The sequence below is a fragment of the Globicephala melas genome, chromosome 2 (genome assembly GCF_963455315.2).
Source record: "Globicephala melas chromosome 2, mGloMel1.2, whole genome shotgun sequence".
Taxonomy (NCBI): Eukaryota; Metazoa; Chordata; class Mammalia; order Artiodactyla; family Delphinidae; genus Globicephala; species Globicephala melas.
The window spans coordinates 53930721-53952571 of NC_083315.2; the positions used below are offsets into that span (position 1 = coordinate 53930721).

Genomic DNA, 21851 nt, shown 5'->3' on the forward strand with positions numbered 1-21851 from the left:
CAAGGACTAGATGGCTTCACAGGTGAATTCTACTAAACATTTAAAGAATAGTTAATGCTCATCCTTCTCAAACTATTTCAAAAAATTGAAGAGGAAAGTACGTTTTCAAACCCATTCTACAAGGCCAGCATCACCTTGATACCAAAATCAGACAAAGACAATATAAAAAAAGGAAAATTACAGGTCAATATAACTGATGAACATAGATGTAAAAATTCCCAAAAATATATTAGCAAACTGATTTCAACAATACACCAAAAGGATCACACTTGACCATAATCAAGTGGGATTTATCCCAGGGATGCAAGGATGGTTCAATATTAACAAATCAATCAATGTGATACTCCTCATTATCAAATTGAGGAATAAAAATCATATGACCTTCTCAATAGATACAGAGAAAACTTTTGACAAAATTCAACATCTATTTAATATAAAATACCAACAAATTAGGTATAGAGGGAACATAACATAATAAAGGCCATTTATGACAAACCCACAGCCAACATCTTATTCAATGGTGAAAAATTAAAATCATCATCTCTAAGATAAGGAGCAAGGCAGGGATGCCCATTCTTACCACTTTTATTTAGCATAGTATTGGAATATCTAGCCACAGCAATCAGACAAAAAAAAAAAAAAAGGAAATTAAATTGGGAAGAAGTAAATCTGTCACTGTTTGTAGATGACAGGATACTATATATAAAAAATCCTAGGGGGCTTCCCTGGTGGCACAGTGGTTGGGAGTCCACCTGCCGATGCAGGGGATGCGGGTTCGTGCCCCGGTCCGGGAAGATCCCACATGCCGCGGAGCGGCTGGGCCCATGAACCATGGCCTCTGAACCTGCACGTCTGGAGCCTGTGCTCTGCAATGGGAGAGACCACAACAGTGAGAGGCCCGCATACAGAAAAAAAAAGTCCTAAAGATTCCACCAAACAACTACTAGAACTCTTCTATGACTTCAATAAAGTTGAAGGATATAAAATTCACACACACAAATCTGTTGTATTTATATACACTGATAACAAGCTATCAGAAAGAGAAATTATGAAAACAGTCATTTACAATTGCATCAAAAAAATAACATACCCAGGCATAAATCTAACCATGGAAGTAAAAGATTTGTACTAAAAAATCTATAAGACATTGATGAAAAATCTTGAAGATGACATAAATAAATGGAAATATACTCCTTGCTTATAGATTGGAAGAATTAATATTTTTAAAATGACCATAGTACCCAAGCCAAACTTAGATTCAATTCAATCCCTATCAAAATACCAATGGCATTTTTTACAGAACAAGAAGAAATAATTCTAAAATTTTATTTAAACCTTAAAAAAAGCCAAAACAATCTTTAGAAAAAGAACAAAGCTAGAAGTATCATGGTACCTAATTTCAAACTATAATACAAAGCTACAGTAATCAAAACAGTATGGTACTGGCACAAAAACAGACACAGAGGTCAACTGAACAAAATACAGAGCCCAGAAATAAGCCCATGCTTATATGATAAATTAATCTACAACAAAGGAAGAAAGAATATACAGTGGAGGAAAAGAGAGCCTCTTCAATAAATGTTTTTTGGAAAACCAGACAGTTACATGCAAAAGAATAAAAATGGACCACTTCCTCACATCATATACAAAAATAAAAAAATTAATTAAAGACTTAAATGTAAAAGCACAAACCATAAAAATCCTAGAAGAAAACCTAGACAGTACATTCTTTGACATCATTCTTAACAATGTTTTTTGGGATTTGTCTCAGGCAAGGTATAAAAAGCCAAAAAAAAAAAAAAGGGTGGGTGGGACTACATTAAACTAAAAGCTTTTGCATAGTGAAGAAAACTATCAACACAATGAAAAGGCAGCCTAATAAATAGTAGAAGATATTTTCAAATGATATATCTGATAAGAAGTTAATATCAAAAGTATGTAACAAACTCATACAACTGAACATCAAAAAAACGAAACCACCCAATTAAAAAACGAGCAGAGGACCTGAACAGCCATTTTTCCGAAGAAGATATACAGATGGACAACAGATACATAAAAAGATGCTCAACATTACTAAACATCAGGGAAATGCAATTTAAAAACATGAGATACCACCTCACACCTATCAGAATGACATTAAATAATCAAAACGACAACAAATAAGCATTGGTGAGTATGTGGTGAAAAATGAACTCTTGGGACTTCCCTGGTGGCACAGTGGTTAAGAATCTGCCTGCCAATACAGGCGACATGGGTTTGAGACCTGGTCCGGGAAGATCCTACATGCAGTGGAGCAGCTAAGTCCGTGCACCACAACTACTGAGCCTGTGCTCTAGAGCCCATGAGCCACAACTACTGAGCCTGTGTGCCACAACTACCGAAGCCCACACACCTAGAGCTTGTGCTCTGCAACAAGAGAAGACAATTCAATGAGAAGCCTGCACACTGCAGTGAAGAGTAGCCCATGCTCACCGTAACTAGAGAAAGCCTGTGTCCAGCAATAAAAACCTAATGCAGCCAAAAAATAAAGAAATTTATTTTTAAAAATCATTGAAAAAACTAAAGAAAAGTGAACCCTCATGCACTGTTGGTGGGATTGCAAATTGGGGCAGCCACTATGGAAAACAGTATGGAGGTTCCTCAAGATATTTAAAATACAACTGTTATATAATCCAGCAATTTAATTTCTGAGTATTTACATAAAGAAAAAAAAACCTCTAATTCAAAAAAATATAGATGTAGTCCAATATTTATTGCAGCATTATTTATATAGCCAAGATGTGGAAACAGTGTAAGTGTCCATTGATAGGTGAATGAATAAAAACAATATGGTATATGTATGCAATGGAATATTATTCATCCATTAAAAGAATGAAATCTTGACATTTATGAAAACATGGATGGACCTATAGGGCATTATGCTAAGTGAATTAAGTCAAATAGATAAAGACAAATACCATATGATCTCAATTATCTTTGGACTCAATTAACAATACAAACAAAAAACCAAAATAAAAACAGACTCACAGATACAGAGAAAAAAATGGGTGGTTTCCAGAGGGATGATGGGTGGGGGATGGGCAAAATAGGTGAAGGGAATTAAGAGGTATAAATTTTCAATTATAAACTAAATAAACCACTGGAATGTAGTATATAGCATAAGGAATATGGTCAATAACACTGTAATAAATTTATATGAGGACAAATTGTTACTAGATTTATTGTGATTATTTCATAATGTATGTAATAAATGTCAAATGACTGTTAGTACACCCAATACTAATATAATATTATACATCAATTGTATTTCAATAAAAAATAAAATATATTAAAAGCTACAGTGACACCATTTTATGTAAGGGACTTGAGCATCCCAGGATTCTATTATCCTCATGGGTCCTGGAAAAAATCCCCTGTGAACACCGAGGGGCAACTGTACTTACTGCTCTGAAGCTAGCATGGTTGCTGAATGCTTATTCAGAAAATATCTTCACAGGAGTGGAATGGCTATTCAAGGGCTGAGCTGCCCAGTTCAGTCTTTCAGATGTCTCATGTGGTGAGAGCTGAACTGACCTGAGGGAGCCAGCAGCCTGGATGCAAGGCTGATGGAGTAGAAGGACCTGATCTCACCTACTCTCATGAAAACACCAAAATCCCAACAAACTGCTGAACAACCATTGACAAAAAAACCTGGAACCTAGAGAAAGGATATTCTACTTCTGAAGAGGAAGCCACAACAAGATGGTAGGACAGGCACATTCATGATACAATCAAATCCCATAGCCACCAAGTGGGTGACCCACAAACTGGAAAATAATTATACTGAAGAGGTTCTCCCACAAGAGTGAGAGTTCTGAGCCCCATGTCAGGCTCCCTAGTCTGGGGTCTGGCATTGGGTGGAGGAGCCCCCACAGCATTTGGCTTTGGAGACCAGTGGGGCTCGATTGCAGGAATTCCACAAGTTTTGGGGAAACAGAAACTACACTCTTGGAGGGTGCACATAAACTCTTGTGTACACCAGGACCAGGGGAAAAAGGAGTGACTTCAGAGGAGCCTGGGCCAGACCTACCTGCTGGACTTGTAGGGTCTCCTGAGGAGGCCTGAGGTGACTGTGGCTCACTAAGGTGACAAGGACACTAGTGGTGGAGGTACTGGGGAGTACTCATTGGCATGAGCTGTTCTAGAGACCATTTAGATATCAAGATGTGACCCCACCCAAGAGCCCTTAGGCTCCAGTGCTAGGATGCCTCAGGCCAAACAACCAACAGGGCCAGAACACAACTCCACCCATTAGCAGATAAGCTACTTAGAGTCTTTCTGAGGCCACAGCCACCACTAAACACACACCTCGTCATGGCCCTGTCCACCAGAGAGACAAAACCCAGCTTCACCCATCAGAGGGCAGGCACCAGTCCCTCTAACCAGGTAGCCTGAACAAGCCTCATCCACAAGGGGGCAGACACCAGAAGCAAGAGGAACTACAATCTTGCAGCCTGCTGATTAGTTAGACAAAATAAGATGGCAGAGGAATATGTTCCAGATGAAGGAAAAAGATAAAACTCCAGAGGAACAACTAAGTGAAGGGGAGATAGGAAATGTACCTGAAAAAGGATTCAGACTAATGATAATAAAGATGATCCAAGATATCAGAAAAAGAATAGAGGCATGGACTGAGAAGATACAAGAAATGTTTAATGAAGAGCTAGAACATATAAAGAAAAAATAGAGATGAACAATAAAATAATTGAAATGAAAAATACACCAGAAGGAATCAATAGCAGAATAAGTGAGGCAGAAGAACAGATAAATGAGCTGGAAGACAGAAAGGTGGAAATCACTTCTGCAGAACAGAATAAAGAAAAAAGAGCAAAAAGAAATAAGGACAGTTTAAGAGGTCTCTGGGACAACATTAAATGCACCAACATTCACATTATATGGGTCCCAGAAGGAGAAGAGAGAGAGAAAGGGCCTGAGAAAATACTTGAGAAAATAGCTGAAAATTTCCCTAACAAGAGAAAGAAAACAATCACCCAATTCCAGCAAATGCAGAGAGTCCCAGGCAGGATAAACCCAAGGAGGAACATGTGGAGACACATATTAATCAAACTGAAAAAAAATAAACACAAAGAGAAGATATTAAAAGTAACAAGGGAAAAACAACAAATAACATATAAGGGAATTCCCATAAGGTTATTAGCTGACATTTTAGCAGAAACTCTGCAGGCCAGAAGGGAGTGGCATGATATATTTCAAGTGATAAAAGGGAAAAACCTACAACAAATAATACTCTCCCATCAAGGCCCTCATTCAAATTCAACAGAGAAATCAAAAGATTTACAGACAAGCAAATGCCAAGAGAATTCAGCACCAGCAAACCAGCTTTACAACAAATGCTAAAGGAAGTTCTCTAGGTGGAAAAGAAAAGGTCACAACTAGAAACAAAATAATTACAAATGGGAAAGCTCACTGGTAAAGGCAAAGAAAAAGTAAAGGTAGGAAATCATCCACATACAAATATGATATCAAAATGAGCAATTATGAGGAGTGTACAAATGCAGGATATTGAAAATGTGTTGAAAATTAAAAGACCAGCAACTTAAAACAATCTTTTGTATATATAGACTGCTATATCAAAACCTCGTGGTAATGACAAACCAAAAAACTACAATAGATACACACACTAAAGAAAAAGGAATACAAATACAACACTAAATGTAGTCATCAAAAAGAAGAGAAAGGAACAAAAGAGGAAGAGAAGAAAAAAACCCTACAAAAACAAATCCAAAACAATAAACAAAATGGCATCATGAACAAACATATCAGTAATTGTCTTAAATGTAAATGGATTAAATGCTCCAACCAAAAGACACAAACTGGCTGAATGGACACAAGAACAAAACCTGTATATATGCTGTCTACAAGAAACCCACTTCAGATCTAGGAACACATACAGACTGAAAGTGAGGGAATGGAAAAAGTTATTGCATGCAAACGGAAATCAAAAGAAAGATGCCATAGCAATACTCATATCAGATAAAATAGACTTAAAGACTGTTACAAGAGACAAAGAAGGACACTATATAATGACCAAGGGATCAATCCAAGAAGAATATATAACATTTGTAAATATATATGCACCCAACATAGGAGCACCTCAATATATAAGACAAATGCTAACAGCCATAAAAAGAGAAATTGACAGTAACACAATAATAGTGGGGGACTTTAACATCCCCCCTTACATCAATGGACAGACCATCCAGACAGAAAAGCATTAAGGAAACATAGGCATTAAGTGACACATTATACACTTAATTGATATTTATAGAGCATTCCATCCAAGCATAAAACACATTCTTTTCAAGTGCACATGGAACATTCTCCAGGATAGATAATATCTTGGGCCAAAATTTGAGCCTCAGTAAATTTAAGAAAATTGAAATCATATCAAGTATCTTTTCCACCCACAATGCTATGAGATTACAGATCAAGTACAAGAAAAAAAACTGTAAAAAACACAAATATGTGGAGGCTAAAAAAATGCTACTAAACAACCAATGGATCACTGAAGAAATCAAAGAGGAAATCAAAAAATACTTAGAGGCAAACAAAAAAGAAAACACCACGATCCAAAACTTATGGGACACGGGAAAAGCATTTCTAACAGAGAAGTTTATAGCAATACGATCTAACCTCAGGAAACAAGAAAAATCCCAAATGAATTATGTAACCTTACACCTAAAGCAACTAGAGAAAAAATAACAAACAAAACTCAGAGTTAGTAGATGGAAAGAAATCATAAAGATCAAGGCAGAAATAATTGAAATAGAGCCAAGGAAACAGTAGCAAAGATCAATGAAACTAAAATCTGGTTCTTTGAGAAGATAAACAAAATTGATAAACCTTTAGCCATACTCATTAAGAAAAAGGGGGAGATGATTCAAATCAATAAAATTAGGAAGGAGAAAGGAGAAGTTACACTTGACACCACAGAAATACAGAGGATCATAAGAGACTACTACAAGCAAATATACACCAATAAAATGGAGAACCTAGAAGAAATAGACAAATTCTTCGAAAGGTACAACCTTCCAAGACTGAATCAGGAAGAAATAGAAAATATTAAAAGACCAATAACAAGTACTGAAATTGAAACTGTGATGAAAAATCTTCCAACAAACAAAAATCCAGGACCAGATAGTTTCACAGGCGAATTCTATCAAACTTTTACAGAAGAGTTAACATCTATCCTTTTGAAACTCTTCCAAAAACTTGCAGAGGAAAGAACACTCCCAAGCTCATTCTACGAGGCCACCATCACCCTGATACAAAAGCCAGACAAGGATACCACAAAAAAGGAAAATTATAGGCCAAATCACCAAGGAACATAGATGCAAAAATCCTCAACAAAAATACTAGCAAACCAAATCCAACAATACATAATAAAGGATCATACACCATGATCAAATGGGATGTTTCCAAGGCATTCAAGAATTTTTCAATATCCACAAATCCACAGCTTTCAAAAGAAAGCTGGAGTAGCAATACTCATATCAGACAAAATAGACTTTAAAATAAAGACTGTTACAAGAGACAAAGAAGGACACTACATAATGATCAAGGGATCAATCCATCAATCAGTGTGATGCATCACATTAACAAATTGAAGGAAAAAAAATATGATCATCTCAATAGAAGCAAAAATATAATTTGACAAAGTTCAACACTCATTTATGATAATAACTCTCCAGAAAGTGGGCAGAGAGGGAACCTACCTCAACATAATAAAGGCCATATATGACAAACCCATAGCTAACATCATACTTAATGGTGAAAAGCTGAAAGCATTTCCTGTAAGATCAGTAACAAGACAAGGATGTCCACTTTCACCAATTTTATTCAACATAGTTTTGGAAGTCATAGCCATGGCAATCAGAGAAGAAAAAGAAATAATTGAAAAGAAGAAGTAAATCTGTCACTGCTTACAGATGCATGACACTATACATAGAAAATCCTAAAGATGCTAGCAGAAAACTACTAGTGCTCATCAATGAATTCAGTAAAGTTGCAGGATACAAAATTAACACACTGAAATCTGTTGCATTTCTATACACTAGCAAGGAATGATGAGAAATTAAGGAAACAATCCCCTTTACCACTGCATCAAAAAGAATAAAATACCTAGGAATAAACCTATCTAAGGAGGCAAAAGGCCTGTATTCAGAAAAATATATGATGCTGATAAAAGAAATCGAAGATGACACATACAGGTGGTAAGATATACCATGTTCTTGGATTGGAAGAATCAATATTGTCAAAATGACTATACTACCCAAGGTAATTTACAGATTCAATGTAATCCTTATCAAATTACCCATGACATTTTTTCCAGATCTAGAACAAAAAAATCTTAAAATTTGTATGGAAACATAAAAGACTCAAATATCCAAAGCAATATTGAAAAAGAAAAAAGGAGCTGGAGGAATCAGCCTCCCTGACTTCAGACTATACTACAAGGCTACAGTAATCAAAACAGTTTGGTACTGGCACAAAGACAGACTTATAAATCAATGGAACAGGATAGAAAGCCCAGAAATAAACCCATACACCTATGGTCAACTTATGTATGCCAAAGTAGGCAAGACTATACAATGGAGAAAAACCAGCCTCTTCAATAAGTGGTGCCATACAGTTACATGTAAAAGAGTGAAATCAGAACATTCTCTAACACCATACACAAAAATAAACTCAAAATGGATTAAACACCTAAATGTATGACAAGATATTATAAAACTCTTAGAGGGAAATATAGGCAGAACATTCTTTGACATAAATTGCAGCAATATCTTTTGGGACCCATCACCTAGAGTAATGAAAATAAAAATAAACAACTAAGACCTAATTAAGCATAAATGCTTTTTCACAGCAAGGGAAACCATAAACAAAATGAAAAGACCATCCACAGAATGGGAGAAAATATTTGCGAATGATGCAACTGACAAGGGCTTAGTTTCCAAAATATACAAACAGCTCAGGCAGCTCAATATAAAAAAACAAACAACACAATAACACAAATGGGCTGAAGATGTAAATAGACATTTCTCCAAAGAAGACATACAGATGGCCAAAAAGCACGTGAAAAAATGCTCAACATTGCTAATTATTACAGAAATACAAATTAAAACTACAGTGAAGTATCACTTCACACCAGTTAGAAAAGCCTTCATGAAAATGTCTATTAACAATAAATGCTAGAGAGGGTGTGGAGAAACGGGAATCCTCCTACACTGTTGGTAGGAATATAAATTGGTATGGCCACTATGGAGACTAGTATGGAAGTTCCTTAAAAATTAAAAGTAGAGGTACCATATGATCCAACAATCCCACTACTGAGCATATATCCAGAGAATATATATCCATAATCTGGAAAGATACATACACCCCAATGTTCATTGCAGCACTATTTACAATACCCAAGACATGGAAACAACCTAAATGTCCATTGACAGATGAATGGATAAAGAAGATGTGATATATATATATATATATATATATATATATATATATATATATATATATATACACACACACACACACAATAGAATATTACTCAGCCATAACAAAGTATGAAATAATGCCACTTTCAGCAATATGGATGAACCTAGAGATTAGCATACTGAGTAAAGTAAGTCAGACAGAGAAAATTATCACATGTTATCACTTATTTATGGAATCTAAAACATTATAAAAATGAACTTATTTACAAAACAGAAACAGGTTCACAGACTTAGAAAACAAACTTATGGTTACCAAAGGGGAAATGTGGGGGGAGGGATAAATTAGGAGTTTGGGATTAACAGATATACTCACTACTATATATAAAATAGATAATCAACAAGACCTACTGTATAACACAGGGAACACTACTCAATACTCTGTAATAATCTGTATGGGAAAAAATGTGAAAAATAATAGATATAAGTATATGTATAACTAAATCACTCTGCTGTACACCTGAAACTAACACAACATGGTAAATCAACAATACTTCAATATGAAATAAAATTTTAAAAATAAAATAAAAGCTATAATAATTTAAAAAGTATGTTACCAGCATAAAGACAAATATATAGATCAATTGAATAGAATAGTGAGCCCATAAATAAACCCACAGATATATATTCAACAGACCTTCAACAAGGGAACTAAGAATACACAATGGAAAAATCGTCTCTTCAACCAGGGGTGTTGGGAAAACTCCATCACCACACGCAAAAGCATGAAACTGGACCCCTAACTTATACCACCCACAAATGTTAACACAAAATGTATTAAAGACTTAAACATAAGACCTGAAACCATAAAATTCCTAGAAGAAAACATGGGTAAAATGGTTCTTGATGTTGGTTTTGGCCATAAATTTTTGATATGATACTAAAAGTGCAGGCAACAAAAGTAAAACTAAACAAGTAGGACTACATCAAATTGAAAAGCTTCTGCACAGCAAAGGAAACAACTAGTAAATTGAAAAGACAACCTACAGAATGGGAGAAAATATTTTCAAACCATGTATGTGATAAATGATGAATACACAAATACATAAGGAACTTGTACAACTCAATAGCAATCATCATCATTCAATTAAAAATGGGCAAAAGACCTGAATATATATTTTTCCAATGAAGACAAATGCAAAAGAAGCTCAATATAATTAATCATTAGGGAAATACAAATCAAAACTACAATGAGTTATCACCATTATGAAAAACAGTATGGAGTTTTCTCAACAAATTTAAAATAGAAGATTATATGATCCAGCAAACTGACTCCTGGGTATATAGCCAAAGGAAATGAAATCAGTATCTCAAAGAGATATCTGCACTTCCATGTTCTTTGTAGCATTATTTACAACAGGCAAGATATGGAAACAATAACCATTCATAGATGAATTGAAAAAGAAAATGTATACATATATAAAATAATGAAATATTATGCATAGAAAATAAGAAAATTCTGTGATTTGTTATTACATGGATGAACGTGGAGGGCAGTATGTGAAATGAAAATACCCAGACAGAGATACAAAAATACAGTATGGTATCACTTATATGTAGAATCTTTTAAAAGGCCAATTTTATAGACACAGAGAATAGAATACCAGTGGATAGAGGAGAAGGGGAATTAGGAAGATTAGATCAAAGGGTACAAACTTTTAGTTACTAGATTAGTAACTAATCTAATCTAGTATATAGATTTAATATACAGCATGGTGAATATAGTTAAGAATACAGTATTGCATACTTGAAATTTGGGGGAAGATTTTAAGCATTTTCAACACACACACACACACGTGAATTAACTGTGGGGTGGGGGATGGAGGTGTTAATTGTCTGGATCTTGGTATTTATATTATGATGTAGAGTGTATCAAACCATCATGTTGTACACCTGAAATATATTCAATTATATTTGTCAATTATTCCTCAATAACTCTGGGGAAAAAGAAAAGCTCTTATTGATTTGAACTATAAAACTACCCACAGATATAATCATTTTGTCCTGAAAATTCTTACCAGATATATGTATCCTTAAGCCCTGGTGTCAGAGTAAACTGGAGACTGGAACATTTATTACAACATTCCTGGGTAGCTACCAGGTACTTCAGGAGATTGAGATTTCATTTTTTCATTATTATTCGATTTGAAAATAACAGTAGTCAAGGATGAGAACTATATCTCTCATGTATGTATTGTTCATGTGGACTATTCTATAATTTCTACACAAAGAATATTTTTCTTACTCTAAAAAGTCCAAAATACTTCTGTTGTAGACTAGAGATATATCAATCACAGACATAAACAAATAGATATTTGACAAGTCCTTGGACTTGCATATCTTCAAGGATGCAATATCAAGAACAACAATAATTAATCACATCAGGTACTTCCTTTCTAAGGAAAGAAGTAAAGCAATGTAAAAGTCAGAAACATTAAAAGAGATGTCAGTTTGCATATATTTTATCCAAGATCACATATCATAGGCAAAGCTTATATATGAATCTCAAACTTGAGGCCTCAATTGCCTGGGTCTCTTAATTGTGAGCAGTTTGCCAGTGATTAAAACATATCACAACACTATAACCACCCTGGAAATATACAATAAGAATGAATATGTCTAAGCATTTTTAGGTTATAATAAATATCACTATAGAATAACAAAACTTCTCAAGTTTCAATTAAAGCAAATTCAGAAGAAAAACAAAAAAATCTCATAAGAATCTTGGAAAGTAGGCCAGTCTTTTATGAGAAGAAAACCCATTATAATATTTATGTTTCCCAATTGAATAAAACTATCAGAGAGCCCTGCTTTTCACTTGTCCAATGTTTTATTTGGAACTTTACAGCCACCACGTTGTACATTGGTGCTGTCACTCACATAACATCATAGACTGGGATATCACCTATTAACCAGACATGCAGAAAGAAAAAATGAGAACAAAAAGCACCATGAATTAGTATCAAAATTCCAAAGAATTTAAAACTGAAGAGTACTAAAATCAAACTGAAACATTTGGAAACTTCCTGCTAATTAGGATCAGATATTAAGAGTTTATTCAAGAAATAACTAATTTTTATCATAAACACAAAACATGACTATTCACAAATATAAATAAAACAGTTCCAGAAAAGTCTTACCCAGAATGGAAAGCTTTAATTTTGGTGTACAAGTGACCAGATTGAATGCAGGAAGATCTGATGGTAAAAGTAGAGTCAAAAACAATGTCCAAAAAGTCATCTTACTAAATAGTCTTTAACTAAAAGAAAAATAATGGAGAGTATTAAATGATTAGACATAAAATTTTTATAGGTAAATGACTTATGTTTGACATTCCTTCATATCTAAAGAGAAATATACATTAAATGCACAAAAAGAATCATTAATTATGCAATAGTTGATTCATTCAACATAGGATGATTGAAGAATGAAGAAATTCATACTGGTTCTTCATTGTCTCTTAAAACAATGGGTAGCAGACGAGACATTGGGGTTGTATTCTTGTCAATAAACACACAGACAATGTGGCTGTGAAGTCACGTGGATTTATACTCTAGGAAGCAAATATCTGGAGTCTGGCCCATGAGCTTACCATCAGTCAAACTGGCAAAAACATGCAAGGGAACTTTCAGGCCTGAAAAGAGAGCCATCAACTTTTAGTTTTGGGACCCCGTCATGGCCAGACAATGAACAACAAAAAACAGAAAGGCAACTACTCCCCCACTAGGACCACATCTTGGGCCACCACTCTAACTCCTGCCTCAAAATGGTCTAAAGTTTGAGATGATACAATGGCACCAAAGAGCTGTAACAGATTTTCCAGAACTGTGGGAGTGGGAGGCAATATAAGAGGGCAGTGTCCACAGAGAAAAAGATTCCACATGAAATGCAATGGGCCCCACTGAAAGTAGGAAAACAAAGAGAAGGGCCCATCAAAAGCAACTGGCATTAATTAGAGCCCACTATCCCTGAAAATGTCCTGGCAAAGCCCTACATAATATCAGGGGTCACATTTCAGCTCAAGTAATAGCCAGCAGTGTCTACAAACGAAGATCGGTGGACTGGTTCATGAATGTATCTGAATGAGTCCAGACTGGGGCTAGATCACACCATATAATAGATTCTTGGGAGACCACAAAGCACACACCACAAGTGACTGTCCCCTCAAAAGATCAGCATTCTATGACTCCAAATGTGCAGAAACATGTGGGGATGTAGTTCAGGGTGCCAGGGAAGGAAACATTGACTCCATGTGCAATCTGACCAGAATTCAAGTCTAACAAAAGGCTATTCAGAGCCTGAGATCCTAGAATGTAGAAAAGACACCAGAGAAGGAATCCCATCTTTATGAGGATTGCGGTTCCCAAAATAACTCCCACCTCCAGATGTTTTAAGATGGGCCTCCCTCATAGTCCAAAGTCCTCTGAAGCCTGTGTCAAGGACCAAAGAGAGTCTCTCAACTCGAAACATTCAGGTCATGGAAAAACCTTGCCAGAAGGTATAAGAGAAAAACACAAATAAAAAGAAAGAGATAAGGAAAAGCCACACCTGTGGCATCTGGGTGGGGCGGTGGAACTAGGGATCAGGAAAAAAAGCCAAAGACAAGACCACGTCTTGGCCATGTGGCAGCCCCTAAACATGGTAGAGTCTCAAGGGCTTTCCTTCCTCCATACCCACAGCCCAGGGCTCTGTAAGGGACAGGGGTATCCCCAACCTCCTGCCCATGGATGGCCACCTCCATTGGACCTCAGTGTAATCCTATTGAGCATGATGTTTAGGTCATTCTCTGTCTTCAGGACCATATGAGTTCTCATCATAGAGCCAACCGAGGCACTCCCCACACATTGGGGCACTGGCACCTGAGTAGCCTTACCTCAGATGTTTCTGGAAATGAGGGTGCCCAAAAGGAAGTTGGTATCTGTCTCTTCCAGGTGCTGGACCAAGGCTGACATTGATTGACCCACGGGAACCAGGCCAAACAAGGAACTGAATTCCTCTGGGGAGTTGTCTAGCTAGAGAGGAGTAGGACAGCAGTGAGAACTCCTACTCCATCACTTTAGGAATTGGGGGTCATGCATTATACACCTTCATGGATCAAATGATGCTACAAGACACACCAACATTTATACATTCAGGAACACAAAGAGTGACAAAATGCACCCATACACATTACATAAACAAGTAGCTGAAATGCATATCTAAAACCTAAGTATCTACCTACAGACCTACCAAAGCAAACACCTACCTCTCTACTCCTTACCTCCCTAAATCCTTACTTTTGTCCCTCCCTCCCACCCTCCATACATTATTACAAACATGAAGGAACCAGTGGACGAGTGGATCAGTGCATGAATGTATATATGAATAATATGTCAAGATATGTAGAAATGACGAATCCCTAAAAAACTTCCAAGAGAAGGCAGAGCATCATTGGCTCTCCTTCTAAAGCGAGAGACTCTCAGCCAGCAAAGTTCTAAGGATGAGTCTTGGGGAACAGAGGTGTTCCTCTGGGCTTGATCCTGGTCTGTGCAAGCACAGCTGATGGCATATTGGGCTTGGCCACTTGCCCACCAACACTCAAAAAACGAGGACATGAGTCCCAAAATTGGATGATCAAGGAAGCAGATATATGGAGATGGGCAAATGGGCTCAGCACCAGTGAAACTGGCAAAGCCCTGAATGGGAATGTTTAGGCCGGGACAAGAACCTTGACTATTGGTGCAGCGTCTCCATCCATGGCATGCCCAAGGCCTACAAACAACAGCACTGCAATTACTCCGTTCTAAGCCCATAACATGGGGCCATGACTCTACTTCAAGCATACAGGGGCTCATGATGGAAATGATACCAGGGCTCCTAAGGGCTCTCAACAGCTTTACTAGAAATGGACAGTCAGGAGTTTCTACTTTGGAGGGTGCTCTCTTCAAAGGCATTGACTCCCACAGAGGAAGAGCTCCCCAGGAGGATCACTGGATGGGAGTGGGAGGCAAAACCCATCAGAGGGCCCATCAGGAGCAATTGGCCTCACTGCGACACCACCATCCCTAAAAGTGACCTGGCCAATTCCCATTAAAGCTCAGGGGCTGCCCTTCAGCTTCTCAAAAGCAAGCAGTGTCTACCTGCCAAGGGCAAGTGGATGGGTTCTTGAATGCCTCTCACCACCTCCTGGCCTGGGGCATGATTCTTCCCTACCGATGGTTCTTTGGAGACGGCAAAGCACACATAACAGTGACTGTCCCCTCAGTAGATCAGTGTGCTCTGCCTTGAGGTGGGCACGAACCAGTGTGGATGTTCCCCAGGGGCCCAGGGAAGGAAATGTTGTCTCCATGTGCAGTCTGACTATGTCATTAGATGTGGTGACATAGCAGAAATCAGCTGACTGAGTCCTTAGATGTGGTGCCATAGCAGAAATCCCCCATTTGCGAGGATTGAGGTTCCAGAAAGGACTTCCCCCTCTTGACGCCTGTGACGTGGGCCTCCCCCATAACCCAAAGTCCATTGAGGCCTCTGTCAAAAATCAAAGACAGCCACTCCCTCAAACCATTCTGGCCGTGACGAGACCCTTGCCAGAACATCTGACTGAAAGACACAATTTGAAGAGAAAGAGCTAAAGAAAGGCACCACCTAGGACCTCCGGGCAGGCAGTGGAACCAGGGATCAGGAAAGAAAGCTGAAGACAGGATCACGTCTTTGCCACGTGGAAGCCTCTAAACATGGTAGAGTCCCAAGGGCTCTCCTCCAGGGATAGGTGGCCTCTACACCCACACTCCAGGGTTCTGGAAGGGACAGGAGAATCCCTAAACTCTGGCCCCTGGATGGCCACCTCCTTTGGGCCTCAGTGTAATCCTATTGTGCATGATTGTTAGGTCATAATGTCTCTTCAGGACAATATGAGTTCTCACCATTGACCCAACCGAGGCACTCCCCACTCATCTGTGCCCTGGAACATGAGTAGGCTTACCTCACATGCTTTCTGGAAATGAGGATGCCCAAAAGGAACTGAGTTTCTGTTTCTTACAGGTGGTGGACAAAGGCTGACATCACTTGCTCCATGGGCAGTGGACCAAACTCAGATCTTCCTTCCCATGGGGACTTTGGCTAGAGAGGAGCAGGACAGCTGTGTCAACTCCAAGTCCATACCATTGGCATTAGGGGGTCATGCGTGTACACGTACATGCATCGAATGATGCTATGAGACATACCAACAGATGTCTTGTACATCTAGGAACACTTCCACGAACACAAAGTGTGCCCAAATGTACTTGTATGCATTAACATAAACACCTACCTGAAATGCGTACCTAACACTCATCTACCTACCTATCTGCCTACTTACCTACCAACCCACGTACCTACATTTCTAGCTCTCCACCTCTCTACCTCTTTGCCTTTCTCTCTCCCTCCCTCCCTCCCTCCATACAAACATAAAGGAACCAGTGACAAGTGGATCTGTGTATGAATAGTTACATAACTAATGTGTCAGGGAAGGAAGAATTGACGAATCACTAAAGACTCCCAGGTGAAGGCAGAGCATCGCTGGCTCTCCTCCCATCAGAAGGCCTGGGGTAAGGGCTTCTTGGCCAGTAAAACTCTATGGATGTGTCTTGCAGAATGGAGATGTTCCTCTGGGCTTGATCCTGGTCTGTGCAATCATGGGGTGGTCGATGGGACACTGGGCTTGACCACTTGCCCACCAACACACAGAAAATGGGGCCAGGAAATCCCACAGAATGGGTGCTGGAAGAATCAGATATGTGGAGATGGGCCCATGGGATCAGCAGCAGTCCACCTGGCAAAACCCTTCATGAAACGTTCAGGCCAGGGACAAGAGCCATCGTCTGTTGGTTCAGTGTCCATTCTTGTGGCCCATGGAAGGCCCCCAAACAACAGCAATGTAAGTACTCCCTCCTCAGCCTATGCCATGGAGCCACCCCTCTTCTTTGGTAAACAGGCCCTCAAGATGGAGATGATCTCAGGGCTAGGAGGGTTCTCAACAGCATTACTAGGAATGCACACTCAGAAGGGGTTTCTCCTCTTGAGGGTGCTCTCTTTGAAGGCAGGGGCTCCCGGGGAGGAAGAACTCCCCAGGAGACTCATTGACCACTAGTGAGTGAAGCAAAATCCATCAGAGGTCTCATCAGGAAGAACTGGCCTCACCGAGACCCCACCATACCTGAAAGTAACCTGGCCAACTCCCATTAAAGCTCAGGGGCTGCCCTTTAGCTTTCTCAATAGCCAGCAGCATCTACCTTCCAAGCCCCAGTGGAAGTGTTCTTGCCTGCCTCTCAACTTCTCCTGTCCTGGGGCACGATTCTTCCCTACTGATGGTTCTTTGGAGACGGCAAAGCACACACCACAAGTGACTGTCCCTTCAGTATGTCAGTGTGCTCTGCCTTCTGGTGCACACAGACCTGTGTGGATGTTCCCCAGGGGCCCAGGGAAGGAAACATTGCCTCCAGGTGCAACCTGACTAGAACTCAAGTCTAATGAAAGGCTTTTCAGTGCCCAAGAAACTGGTCCTTATATGTGGTGCCACAGCAGAAATCCACTCCTTTGCAAGGACTGAGGCTCCTGAAAGGACTCCCCCTTCTTGACGACTTTGAGGTGGGCCTTCCCCATCGTCCAACTTCCAATGGACCTCTGTCAAAAATCAAAGAGAGCCACTCACCTCGAATCATTCAGGCTGTGGCGAGACCCTTGCCAGAATGTCTGACTGAAAGACACAATTTGAAGAGGAAGTGCTAAGGAAGGTCCCGCCTATGGCCTCTGGGCAGGCAGAGGAAAAAGGGATCAGGAAAGAAACCCAAAGACAGGATCACATCTTCACCATGTGGAAGCCCCTAGACAAGGTAGAGTCCCAAGGGATTTCCTCCAGGAATAGGGGGCCTCCAAACCCACACTCCAGGGCTCTGGAAGGGACAATAGAATCCCCAACCTCCAGGCCCTGGATGGTCACCTCCTTTGGGCATCAGTGTAATCCTACTGAGCATGATTTTTAGGTCATCATCTCTCTTCAGGACCATATGAGTTCTCATAACTGACCCAATCGAGGCACTCCTTATACATCCGTTCCTTGGCATGTGAGTAGGCTTACCTCAGATGCTCTCTGGAAATGTGACTGCCCAAAGGACATGACTTTCTGTCTCTTCCAGGAGCTGGACCAAGGCTGACATCGCTTGCCCCATAGGCACCAGGCCAAAGTCAGATCATCCTACCCTTGGGGACATTGTCTGGCTAGAGAGGAGTAGGACAGCTGTGTCAACTCCTAGTCTATACCGTTAGGCATCAGGGAGTCATGCATGAACCCCTATATACATCAAATGATGCTACGAGACATACCAGCATATGTCTTGTACATCCAGAAAGACTTCCACGAACACAAAATCTGACCAAATGTGCCTGTATGCATTTACATAAACACCTACCTGAAATGCACAGCTAATACCTATCTACCTACCTACCTCCCGACCCAACTACCTACCTTTCTAGCTCCCTACCTCCCTATCTCCTTACTTTTCTGTCTTCCTCCCTCCTCCCAGACTTACAAACATAAATGAGCCATTGGCCAATGGATCTGTGCATGAATAAATACAGAACTAATGTATTAGGGAATGAAGAATTGATGAATTGCTAAAGACTCCCAGGTGAAGACAGAGCATCATTGGCTATCCTCCCATCAGATGTCTGGGGCAAGGGCTTCTTGGCTCACCAAACTCTATGGACTTGTCTTATGGAATGGAAATGTTCCTCCAGGCTTGATCCTGGTCTGTGCAAGCACGGGGTGGCTGACAGCACATTGGGCTTGGCCACTTGCCTACCAACACTCAGAAACAAGGGCATGAGTCCCCAAAATTGGTTGATCAAGGGAGCAGATATATGGAGATGGGCAAATGGGTTCAGCACCAGTGAAACTGGCAAAGCCCTGAATGGGAATGTTCAGGCCAGGAAAAGAGCTACTGTCTATTGATGCACAGCCTCTCCATCCATGGCATGCCCAAGGCCTACAAACAACAGCCGTGCAATTACTCCATCCTAAGCCCATATCATGGGGCCATGACTCTACTTCAGGGAAACAGGGACTCACAATGGAGATGATACCAGGGCTCCTAAGGGCTCTCAACAGCTTTACTAGAAATGGACAGTCAGAAGGAGTTTCTACTCTGGAGGGTGCTCTCTTCAAAGGCAGTGGCCTCACAGAGGAAGAACTCCCTGGAGGATCACTGGATGAGAGTGGGAGGCAAAACCCATCAGAGGGCCCATCAAGAACAACTGGCCTCACTGAGACACTACCATCCCTAAAAGTGACCTGGCCAAGTCCCATTAAAGCTCAGGGGCTGCCCTTCAGCTTCTCAATGGCAAACAGCATGTACTTACCAAGACCCGGTAGATGGGTTCTTGAATGACTCTCACTATCTCCTGGCCTGGGGCATGATTCTTCACTACCTATGGTTCTTTGGAGATGGCAAAGCACACATCACAAGTAACTATCTTCTCAGTAGATCAGTGTGCTCTGCCTTGAGGTGTGCAGGGACCTGTGTGGATGTTCCTCAGGGGCCCAGGGAAGGAAACGTTGCCTGCAGGTGCAACCTGACTAGAACTCGGGTTTAATGAAAGGCTTTTCAGTGCCTGAGAAACTAGTCCTTTGATGTGGTGCCACAGCAGAAATCCGTCACTTTCCTAGGACTGAGGTTCCTGAAAAGAATGCCCCCCTTCACAGCTTTGAGGTGGGCCTCCCCCATAGTCCAACCTCCATTGTGGACTCTGCCAAAAATCAAAGAGAGCCACACACCTCGAATTATGCAAGCCGTGGGGAGACCCTTGCCAGATTGTCTGAATGAAAGTCACAATTTGCAGGGAAAGAGCTAAGGAAAGGTCCCGCCTATGGCCTCCAGGCAGGCATTGGATACAGGGATTAAGAAAGCAAGGTGAAGACAGGACAACGTCTTTGCCACTTGGAAGCCCCTAGACACAGTAGAGTCTCAAGGGCATTCCTCGAGGAATAAGGGGTCTCCACACCCACACCCTTGGGTTCTGGAAGAGACAAGATATTCCCCCAAACTCTGGCCCCTGGATGGCCACCTCCTTTGGGCCTCAGCGTAATCCTATTGAACATGATTTTTGGTCCTCATCTCTCTTCATGACCATATGAGTTCTCATCATTGACCCAGCTGAGGCACTCCTTACGTATCGGTGCCATGGCACCTGAGTAGGCTTACCTCAGATGCTCTCTGGAGATGTGGATGCCCAAAAGGACGTGACTTTCTGTCTCTTCCAGGTGCTGGAACAAGTCTGACATCGCTTGCTCCATAGGCAGCAGCTCAAACTCAGGTCGTCCTTCCCCTGGGGATGTTATCTGGCTAGAGAGGAGTAGGACAGCTGTGTCACTTCCTAGTTAGGCATTGGGGGGGTAATACATGTACCCCTATATGTATTGAATGATGCTATGAGACATACTAACACATGTCTTGTACATCCAGGAACATTTCCACGACCACAAAATGTGACTAAATGTACCTGTACGCATCTACCTGACATGCATACCTAACAATTATCAACCTACCTACCTCCGGACCCACCTACCTGCCTTTCTAGCTCCCTATCTTCCTATCCTTACTTTTCTCTCTCCTTCCTTCCATCCAGACTTAGAAACATAAAGGAACCAGTGGACAGTTGGATCTGTGCATGAATAGGTACTAAACTAATGTTTCCGGGAAGGAAGAATAGATGAATCCCTGAAGACTCCCAGGTGAAGGCAGAGCATCATTGCCTCTCCTTTCATCAGAAGTCCTGGGGTGAGGGCTTCTTGGCCAGCAAAACTCTACAGACGTGTCTTGCAGAATGGACATGTTCCTCCAGGCTCGATGGTGGTCTGTGCAAGCATGGGGTGGCCGATGGGACATTGGACTTAGTCACTTGCCCGCCAACACAAAGGAAATGTGGCCATGAATTCCATGGAATGGATGCTGGAAGAAGCAGATATCTGGAGATGGGCCCATGGGCTTAGCACCAGTCAACCTGGCAATGCCCTGAATGGGAACTTTCAGACTGGGGACAACAGCCATCATCTGTTGGTGCAGCATCCCCTCTAGTAACCCACTGAATGCCCCCAAATAACAACAGTACACCTACTCCCTCCTCAGCCCACATCATGTGGCCACCACTCTACTTCTGACAACAGGGCCTAACAATCAAGATGATCCCCGGGCTCAGAAGGGCTCTCAACGGCCTTACTAGGAGTGCCCCCTCAGAAGGGTTATTTCCTCTTGAGGGTGCTCTCTTTGAAGGCAGTGGCTCCTA

The 21851-nt window shown here is 40.5% G+C and overlaps 4 non-coding genes across 4 annotated transcripts; all 4 read right to left on the bottom strand.

Annotated features, from left to right (window-relative positions):
* Nucleotides 1-14296: 14296 nt before the first annotated feature.
* On the bottom strand, nucleotides 14297-14377 carry LOC115849796 (small nucleolar RNA SNORD115). The gene has a single exon (XR_004038142.1). It is a non-coding gene; the product is annotated as a small nucleolar RNA SNORD115 (small nucleolar RNA).
* Nucleotides 14378-16384: 2007 nt separating this feature from the next.
* Nucleotides 16385-16465, bottom strand: LOC115849808 (small nucleolar RNA SNORD115). The gene has a single exon (XR_004038149.1). It is a non-coding gene; the product is annotated as a small nucleolar RNA SNORD115 (small nucleolar RNA).
* A 2052-nt stretch (nucleotides 16466-18517) lies between these two features.
* LOC115849807 (small nucleolar RNA SNORD115) lies at nucleotides 18518-18598 on the bottom strand. Its single transcript, XR_004038148.1, has one exon. It is a non-coding gene; the product is annotated as a small nucleolar RNA SNORD115 (small nucleolar RNA).
* A 2042-nt stretch (nucleotides 18599-20640) lies between these two features.
* On the bottom strand, nucleotides 20641-20720 carry LOC115849795 (small nucleolar RNA SNORD115). Its single transcript, XR_004038141.1, has one exon. It is a non-coding gene; the product is annotated as a small nucleolar RNA SNORD115 (small nucleolar RNA).
* Nucleotides 20721-21851: the final 1131 nt, after the last annotated feature.